Source organism: Canis lupus, chromosome 7 (genome assembly GCF_003254725.2).
Source record: "Canis lupus dingo isolate Sandy chromosome 7, ASM325472v2, whole genome shotgun sequence".
Taxonomy (NCBI): domain Eukaryota; kingdom Metazoa; phylum Chordata; class Mammalia; order Carnivora; family Canidae; genus Canis; species Canis lupus.
In genome coordinates, this window is record NC_064249.1 from 79,860,940 (window position 1) to 79,868,853 (window position 7,914).

The 7,914-nt window shown below is 61.1% G+C and overlaps 1 protein-coding gene across 7 annotated transcripts in view; it reads right to left on the bottom strand.

The window, feature by feature from the left end:
- CTIF (cap binding complex dependent translation initiation factor) overlaps positions 1 to 3,265 on the bottom strand; it is a 282,057-nt gene extending 278,792 nt beyond the window's left edge. For 3 of the 7 annotated variants that reach the window (XM_025429644.3, XM_025429641.3, XM_025429639.3), the window contains exon 1: positions 3,044 to 3,225. The gene's annotated coding sequence lies outside the window, so the exon portion shown is untranslated. Of the gene's footprint in view, positions 1 to 2,090; positions 2,238 to 3,043 lie in introns of those variants that run through there. The other 4 variants (XM_025429643.3, XM_025429642.3, XM_025429645.3 and 1 more) reach the window with 3 other exon arrangements.
- Between the last annotated feature and the right edge of the window lie 4,649 nt (positions 3,266 to 7,914).

Sequence of the window (7,914 nt, forward strand, 5' to 3'; positions counted from 1 at the left end):
CATGATTTCTGGGTCCTGGGATAGAGGTAGGCATCCCCCACCCCTCCCTGCAGGGAGCCTGCTTCTCCCTCTGCCTGTGTCTCTGTCTCTCTCCATGTGTCTCTCACGAATAAATAAATAAAATCTTAAAAACAAAACAACCACCCAAACACATGCACACAGGCCATTGCTTAAAATTAAAAGCTATAGGCCTGGAGGAGAAATCATAGGACTTCAGAAAGGAGGAACGGAGGCCTTCACCCCAGCCCCCCACCCCCAGAGACCTTGGGCAAACCCTGGCACTATTTGAGTCTCCCTGTGCTGGTCTGTAAAATGGGGTTAGTAACCCCCTACCTCACCTCACAGGACCCTCTTAATCAATGTGATGATTCAAAGTGGGGGTAGAGGGTGGGAGAACACCCGGCCAAGTCATACAAACATAGTATTATCATTGAAATCTGTTAATCACCGGTGACACTGTACCCCAGAACGCGTTACAAAATTACTGCCTACCAGCTGCATTATCTAGGACGGACACCTGACAGCAGAGGAGAGGATCTGTGTGTAAACCGAGTCCCCTTACAAATACTCAAAGGGAGTTTCCTCCGGCAACGAGCGCGTCCTGCAGGGCCGCGCAGCTGGGGTTGTTGGTTTGCTGGGTGCCGTCTGCTCCCCTAACTGGGCTCTCTGGGACGCCTGGCGACTTCCTCGCGGCCGAGCCTGCTCCAGGCCGGGCTCCCGAGGTTCGCAGGCCGGAGCCCGCGCTGGGCAGCAGGAGCAGGAACCGGCCCCGACAGCCCGCGGCCCCTCCCGGGCTCCGGCGGCCCCTTCCTCGCTCCTCCGGCTCCCGCGGCGGGGCTCGTGCTGTGTCACCTTCGCCCACCCGAGGCTGCAGCCGCCTCGGGGCCCGCAGCTCCAGGCTTCCCGGCGCGCGCCCACCCTGGGCTCCGGGCGGGACCCCAGGCCGCACGCACCGCGGCGAAGGCTGCCTAGGACAGCGGGGGTGGGGACAGCGGGGGGGGGGGGGGGGCGGGGGGGGGGAGCCGGGAGGGGGGGCAGGCGGGGGGCAGCGGGGGGGCAGCCTGGGGGCAGGCTGGGGGGCAGGTGGGGAGCAGCCAGAGGGGGAGCAGCCGGGGGGGGGCAGGCGGGGGGCAGCTGGGGAGGGGGCAGGCGGGGGGGGCAGCGGGGGGGGCAGCCAGAGGGGGGGCAGGCGGGGGGCAGGCGGGGGGCAGCCGGGGGGGGGGTGCAGGCGGGGAGCAGCCGGGGAGCAGCCGGAGGGGGGGCAGCCGGGGGGCAGGTGGGGAGCAGCCGGGGGGCAGCCGGGGGGCAGGCGTGGAGCAGCCGGGGAGCAGCCGGAGGGGGGGCAGCCGGGGGACAGCCGGGGAGCAGCCGGGGAGCAGCCGGGGGGCAGCCGGGGGTGGGGGGGCAGGCGGGGCCTGGCGGGCCGCGCGCGGGGTCTCCGGGACCAAGACCTGGAAGCGGGTGCGCAGGGCGCGCTGGTCCTCCCCAGGGTCCCCGCGGCAGCGGCGGGCGCCGGACAAGGGTCCACCCGAGCGCGTCGCCGGGGTGGGGGGCGGCGACAGCGCGCGCCCAGGGCCCCTCCCGGCCCGGCGGGACCCGCACCCCGCCTCGCCGAGGAGGCCGCGGGCCGCCGGGTCAGGGGGCGTCGGGGCCGCGGAGGGAGGCCGGGCGCGTGGCGCGGGACCCCGTCGCCGACCCGGGCGCCCGCCGCTGCAGGGGCTCCCCGGCCGCACAGCGCAGCACCCCCGGGCCGGGTCACCCCGAGTCGCGCTGGTCGGGCCCCCGCGCCGCCCCCCGCGCACGGCGCACACACGGGGGGGGCGACGCCTCGCTCCTCGGGCGGGGACACTGCGGCCTCCCGCAGCCGCCCCCCCCGGCCAGCCGCGCCCTCCCCGCTCACACCGGCGGCGACCGCAGCCCCGGGAACTCGAGGACCCGAGGCGCGGCTCCGAGCTCCGAGGGTCTCCGGGCCAGTGTCGGCGCGTCCCCAGCTCGCGGCCGCGGTCCCCGGGACGCCTCCCCCTGGCGGCCGGGTCCTCGGCCCACCCGCCCCTGCGCCCCCGCCCCACGCCCGCGTCCCGCGCTGTCACCTGCTCCTCGTCCAGAAGAGCCGGGGCCGGAGCCCACCCCGCGGCCGCCCGCCACTGGCCGCCGCGAGCCTGTCTGCTTGGGCCCCGCTCCGCCGGGCCGGCCGTTCCCCGGGCCCGATTCCGCCGCGGCGACGGGGATCCTAATAGGAAGCCGACAGCCACCTCCGCGGGCGAGGCCCGAGGCTGCGACCGCAGGGACCCGCCGACCCGGGGTCCTGCCGCGCCGTCCCCGCGCCCCCGCGGCCCGGAGCGAGGGTGCCGCCCGCCTGGACCGCGGACATCCCCGCGCACTCCCGCCGCCGCCACAGACGCGATCGGTCGCTGCGGGGAGGGAGGGAGGGAGGGACGCAGGGGGGAGGGGGGAGGGAGGGAGGGGCGCCGGGGACCGTGTCCCGGGTCCGTCCGGAGCCGCCGGCGCAGCGTCCCGGGAGGCCCGGGGCGGCCGCCCAGGGCCGCGCTCCCTACCTCGGCGCGGCGCGGTCGGAACAGCGGCAAGTTCGGCCGCGGCTGGAGCCCCCGCCTGATGCAGCCCGTGCGGGCCGCGACACAAAAGGGAGAGCGCCCGCGCCCGCGCTCCGCCGCCCCCCGCCCCGGCCCGGAGCCCGGCACATGACAGCGGCTGCACCGCGCGGCTCCGACGCGACTCGGGCTCCAGCCGTGCGCCCCGAGAGCTGCCCCTTCCCGGGAGCCCCGAGGCCACGGCTGCGCGCCGGGCCGGGAGCCCTGCGGGGGAACGCGGCGAACCTGGGGGGGGGGACCCTGGAGTGCGACCCGCCCCCGGGAGGGCGCCGCAGGAGGGGCGCGGGGCGCGGGGCGGGGGGGCTGATTGTTGGCGGCGGCTCCCCGGGACTCATCCCTAAGCACGCGCACGTCACGCAGCCTCCCGGCGGTCCCCGATCGACCCGCAGGCTGCGCGGACTCCAGGAGGGGGGCAGGCGCGGGGGGATGCTCACCTCGGGCTCCTCCGGCCGCCGCTCCGGGTCCGAGGCGGGGTGGGGGAAGGGGGCAGGGAAGGGGAAGGGAGGGAGGAGGCTCCGAGACCGACTCCTGCCGCGAGTTCCGCGCGTCCCGGCTGCGGAGGGGACCGGGCGCCCCAGCGCAGACCCAGCCGCGAGGGGAGGAGGGAGGGAGGGGAGGGAGGGGCGGGCGGGGGGGAGGGAGTAGAGGAAGGAAAAAAAAACCCGATCCCTGCTCTGACACAGGGAAAGAGAATGTAGGCGAGTGACGTCCCGGCCCCGCCCTCCCCTCCGGCCACGTGCGAGGACCCGAAAGGAGTAGGGCGGCGCGAGGCCTGCCGGGAGGTGTAGTCCGCCTTTCTTCCCGGGGACGGCGGGCCCGGGAGAGCGCGGACCGCGGGGGCGCGGGGGGCACCTCGGCCCCGCACAGCTGGGGGCTCGGGCGCGCTCCGGCTTGCGAGGGAAACGCTCGCTTTCCTTCCGGGGAGGCTCCAAGGACGAAGACTTCCGTGCCCAAAGTGCAAAGTCTGCCCTAATGGCAGGTAAAAGGAAGCTCTGCGTGCTCCCGGGCGGGCGTCTGAGCCGCGTTATTAATGCCGCATTGAATGCCAACGTCTGTTACTGAGATGTGTGTGTCACGGTTAACAGTTGAACGTCTCTGAGGTTTGGACAGGGAGGCCTTCCTTCCTGAGAAACACAGGATGCTGTACCCCCCTCCAAGCAAGGGTGGCCGCAGTACAGACCCATTTATGGACACACGGGACTTTTGATGAGCACTTTCCACAGATGGGGCACGTCCGGGAATGCCGAGACAAGCAAGACCCTTAGTCCCTCCTGGAGCTCAAAGTCTAGGGTGAGGACTACAGGCAATGAAAGGATAGGGAGTGAGACAACACGTCACACAGGGATGAGCAGAAAGTTCTAAGGGACCCTTGGCAGGAGCAGCCAACCAGGATGGAGGGCGGATGCAGGGCAGGAGGAGGCTTTCTGGAGGAGGTGGCACTTGACCTAAGGATTACTAAGACTTTTAACGAAGCCGAAGGAAGGGGTAGGCATCTGACTAAGACTCTAGGGGAGACAGAAAAAGGCAATTCTGAAAGTCCCAGCAGTTTGACAAGGCGGGGGCAAGGGGGGGAGCTGGGGCGGGGGCAGACTGATGGGAGAGTTTGAGGTGGGGGGAACAAGAATGGAGGGTGGGTGTAGAGGGCAGAAAGAGCCTGGGATGGCTTCTCACTAGAGGTGAGGCTTTAAGTAGGCCTTGAAAGGAGGGGTGGGATTTTGAGTAGAGAGCCTATCTTCCAGGCTTGCGACTCAGCATGAGCCAAACTATGGAAAGAAAGCAAAGCTCATCCACAGCGACACCCTGCAGAGCAGCTCATTTGATCCTTGTAGCAAAGGGCATGGGGACATGTCATCCCCTCCCCTCTAGGGGAAGACAGCAGGTCCACAGCTGCACTTTGGTACAGAGTGGAGGAGGCATAGGAAGCGAGCTGTCTGGGTGCCAGGTCTGGTCCCCCCACCAAAGGAACATGTTTAAGCATACCTGACTTCCCGCTGGTTTGTCCCTCTTAGCATTTATGCCTCATTGGTTCAAGCAGCGTCTTATTTTTTTATGCTTTAACATCTGGATGATTTCCTAGGTTTGTGAAAACATGCGATAGTACTGGAGTCCATCCACTCAGCAAATTCCCATTTGCCTACCTTTTTCGTCAATGCTGTTTTGCACGATGTGTGCTATGCATGCCACCTGCACAGAAACAAGAATGGAATGGTCTGGGTCTTGGTTTTGCTTTTGCTTTATTTTTTTTTTTTTAAGATTTCATTTATTTATTCATGAGAGACAGATAGAGGCAGAGACACAGGCAGAGAGAGAAGCAGGCTCTATGCAGGAAGCCTGAGGCGGAAGTCGATCCCGGGTCTCCGGGATCAGGCCCTAGGCCGAAGGTGGCGCTAAACCACTGAACCACCCGGGCTGCCCTTGCTTTTGCTTTAAATCACACCCCCAGAGGTGACAAGAGGCTGAGCAATGTGCAGAATGCAAAACATCCGCGGAGAGTACACACCTCTGTTTGGGGAGAGTGCCTGGGATGAGAGGGCCAGCCGGGACAGCGCGCAGACGGGAAGTCAGCTTGACCCCTGGGCATGGCACTTCCTGGCACTGTGACCTTGGACAGCTTCCCTCACTTCTACATGGTGACCTTGGATAGTTGACTCAACAACCATTCTTGGCCTTGTGATAACGTCTTTAGGCTTGCTCTGCCACATAGCAAGTATTCCGTGACAGTGGATTCCTTCCCTGATCCCAAAGTCTTTCTGAGCCAGGAGAGGGATTCCTGAATTTTTCTTTCTGTGAAGTTGCCAGCAGAGCTGGTGCCGCCCAGAGGATTCTTGGGGTGGGGGTGGGCTGGGGGTGACTCATCTTCATGTGTGAAATAAGTTAGGTTTGTCTTCAAGGAACCTTCGGCTCTAGTTTCCCCCTGCCACAGGCCCAGCTCTGAGAGGGAGGCCCTGTGGGACCCTCAGGACAAAGTTTCCCAAAATGGGAGGCCCAGGGCCCCCAGGGTCTTCATCTGGTGTCCTTCTGTCTCTGTAGTTGATCTTAAGCCCAACCTGCAGCCTTGGGTCCGAGCTGCTGCTGGGTGCAGAGGTAACAAACTGGCACCAGAATGGGTTTAATTGTGGCAGATCTGAGTGCCAAGAATTGCCTTTGTTTGACTTGTCACCACAGAGGCTAGAAATTGAAAGTCAGAATGATTCTCTCTGTGTTAAGCAGCTGCTTTTCCTAATTCACATGTGCCGAAGATAATAGCAAAAAGAAATACTCTCCTTTCTTCTTCCTTCTCCTTCTGCCTGCCTTCCAGCCTTCCCTCCATCAGTCAATACATTTATATATGTATGTATGTATATATTTTTAAGATTTTATTTATTTATTCATGAGAGACACACACACAGAGAGAGAGAGAGAGGCAGAGACACAGGCAGAGGGAGAAGCAGGCTCCCTGTGGGGACCCTGGGGTCACGATGACCTGAGCCAAAGGCAGACGCTCAACCATTGAGCCACCCAGGTGCCCCAGCCAATATATTTATTGAAGACCGGATGGGAGCCCACCAGAGTGGGTGGGGGTAAGAGGTTACCTGCCTTTAGGAGCTGAGGAGACCAGGCTGGCACCAGTGTGATATGAGGAAAAATGATGAAATGCCACACTATGTGAGGGGGACTTTTATATATATATATATATAAATATATAAATTTATTTTTTATTGGTGTTCAATTTGCCAACATATAGCATAACACCCAGTGCTCATCCCATCAAGTGTCCCCCTCAGTGCCTGTCACCCAGTCACCCCCACCCCCCGCCCACCTCCCCTTCCACCACCCCTAGTTCGTTTCCCAGAGTTAGGAGTCTCTCATGTTCTGTCTCCCTTTCTGATATTTCCCACTCATTTTTTTCTCCTTTTCCCTTTATTCCCTTTCACTATTTTTTATATTCCCTAAATGAATGAGACCATATAATGTTTGTCCTTCTCCGATTGACTTACTTCACTCAGCATAATACCCTCCAGTTCCATCCACGTCGAAGCAAATGGTGGGTATTTGTCGTTTCTAATGGCTGAGGAATATTCCATTGTATACATAGACCGCATCTGCTTTATCCATTCATCTTTCAATGGACACTGAGGCTCCTTCCACAGTTTGGCTATTGTGGACATTGCTGCTAGAAACATCGGGGTGCAGGTGTCCCGGCGTTTCATTGCATCTGTATCTTTGGGGAAAATCCCCAGCAGTACAATTGCTGGGTCGTAGGGCAGATCTATTTTGAACTCTTCGAGGAACCTCCACACAGTTTTCCAGAGTGGCTGCACCAGTTCACATTCCCACCAACAGTGCAGGAGTGTTCGAGGGGGACTTTTTTGTAAGTGAGCAAAGGCTTCCTAGTAGGTTGGCATGGTCAGAGAAGGCTCCTGGGAGGAAAATGGGCATGGCAGGAGGACATCAGTGGCCAAAATCCCTGTTGTGTAGCATTGGCCTGGGAGGCGTTGCAGAAAAAACTAGAAACTAGAGTGGGTTTGTCCTGTGTCAGTCTGGTGGCCACTGGCCGGCAGAAGGAGGGAAGTTACCCAACTGGTGTCTACACTCTGTTACTGTGGTGTTGGCCTGGAGAGATAATGGCTTGATAGAACCAGGTTATATTTCACCCATGCCTCATCTCAGCTTCCACCTCACAACCCCAAAGACCAACATCTGAAAGGCAGATGGAAATTGATCCTCTAGGGCTGAAGTCGGTGGTGGAGGAAAGCTATCACTAGAGAACAATTGAGCTTGTATAAGGCCAAAGCTCAATAAGAAATAAACCAAGGGGTGTTTATTGGGAACGTGCTATGCATAAGGCACTGCAAGGACCATGCAGAACTAAGTGTGTGAGAGTAGGTTCCAGGTCCCACCTGACCCTATGCTGCTGTGTGACATTTCCCCTTCCCCCCTCCCCTAGTTTCCACACCTGTAACATGGAAGGCTGGACTCTACAATCTCAGAGACTATTTCCAAACCTGAAGTTATCCCTTTGAGAAATTGACAATCCGACTGGTAAAAGTCACCATAAAGTCCAGCAGCCAAAAGGATGAATTTGAGGCTGTTGAATTCCAGCAGAGCAGGAGGGGTTTGTAGTATCCATCAAACAAAGCCCTGAAACCCATGAGGGAACCTAAGACAAGTAGATCTTGTTTCACAAGATTCAAGGACAGTAAATAAAGCCTATGAGTCATCAGGCATATCTTCAAGTCCCTCAGAGTTCAAGGTCAGACCTCACAGGTCAGTAGCATGAGCTTCTTATCCACCTGATGGCCTTGTCCACGATGAGGACCTGGGC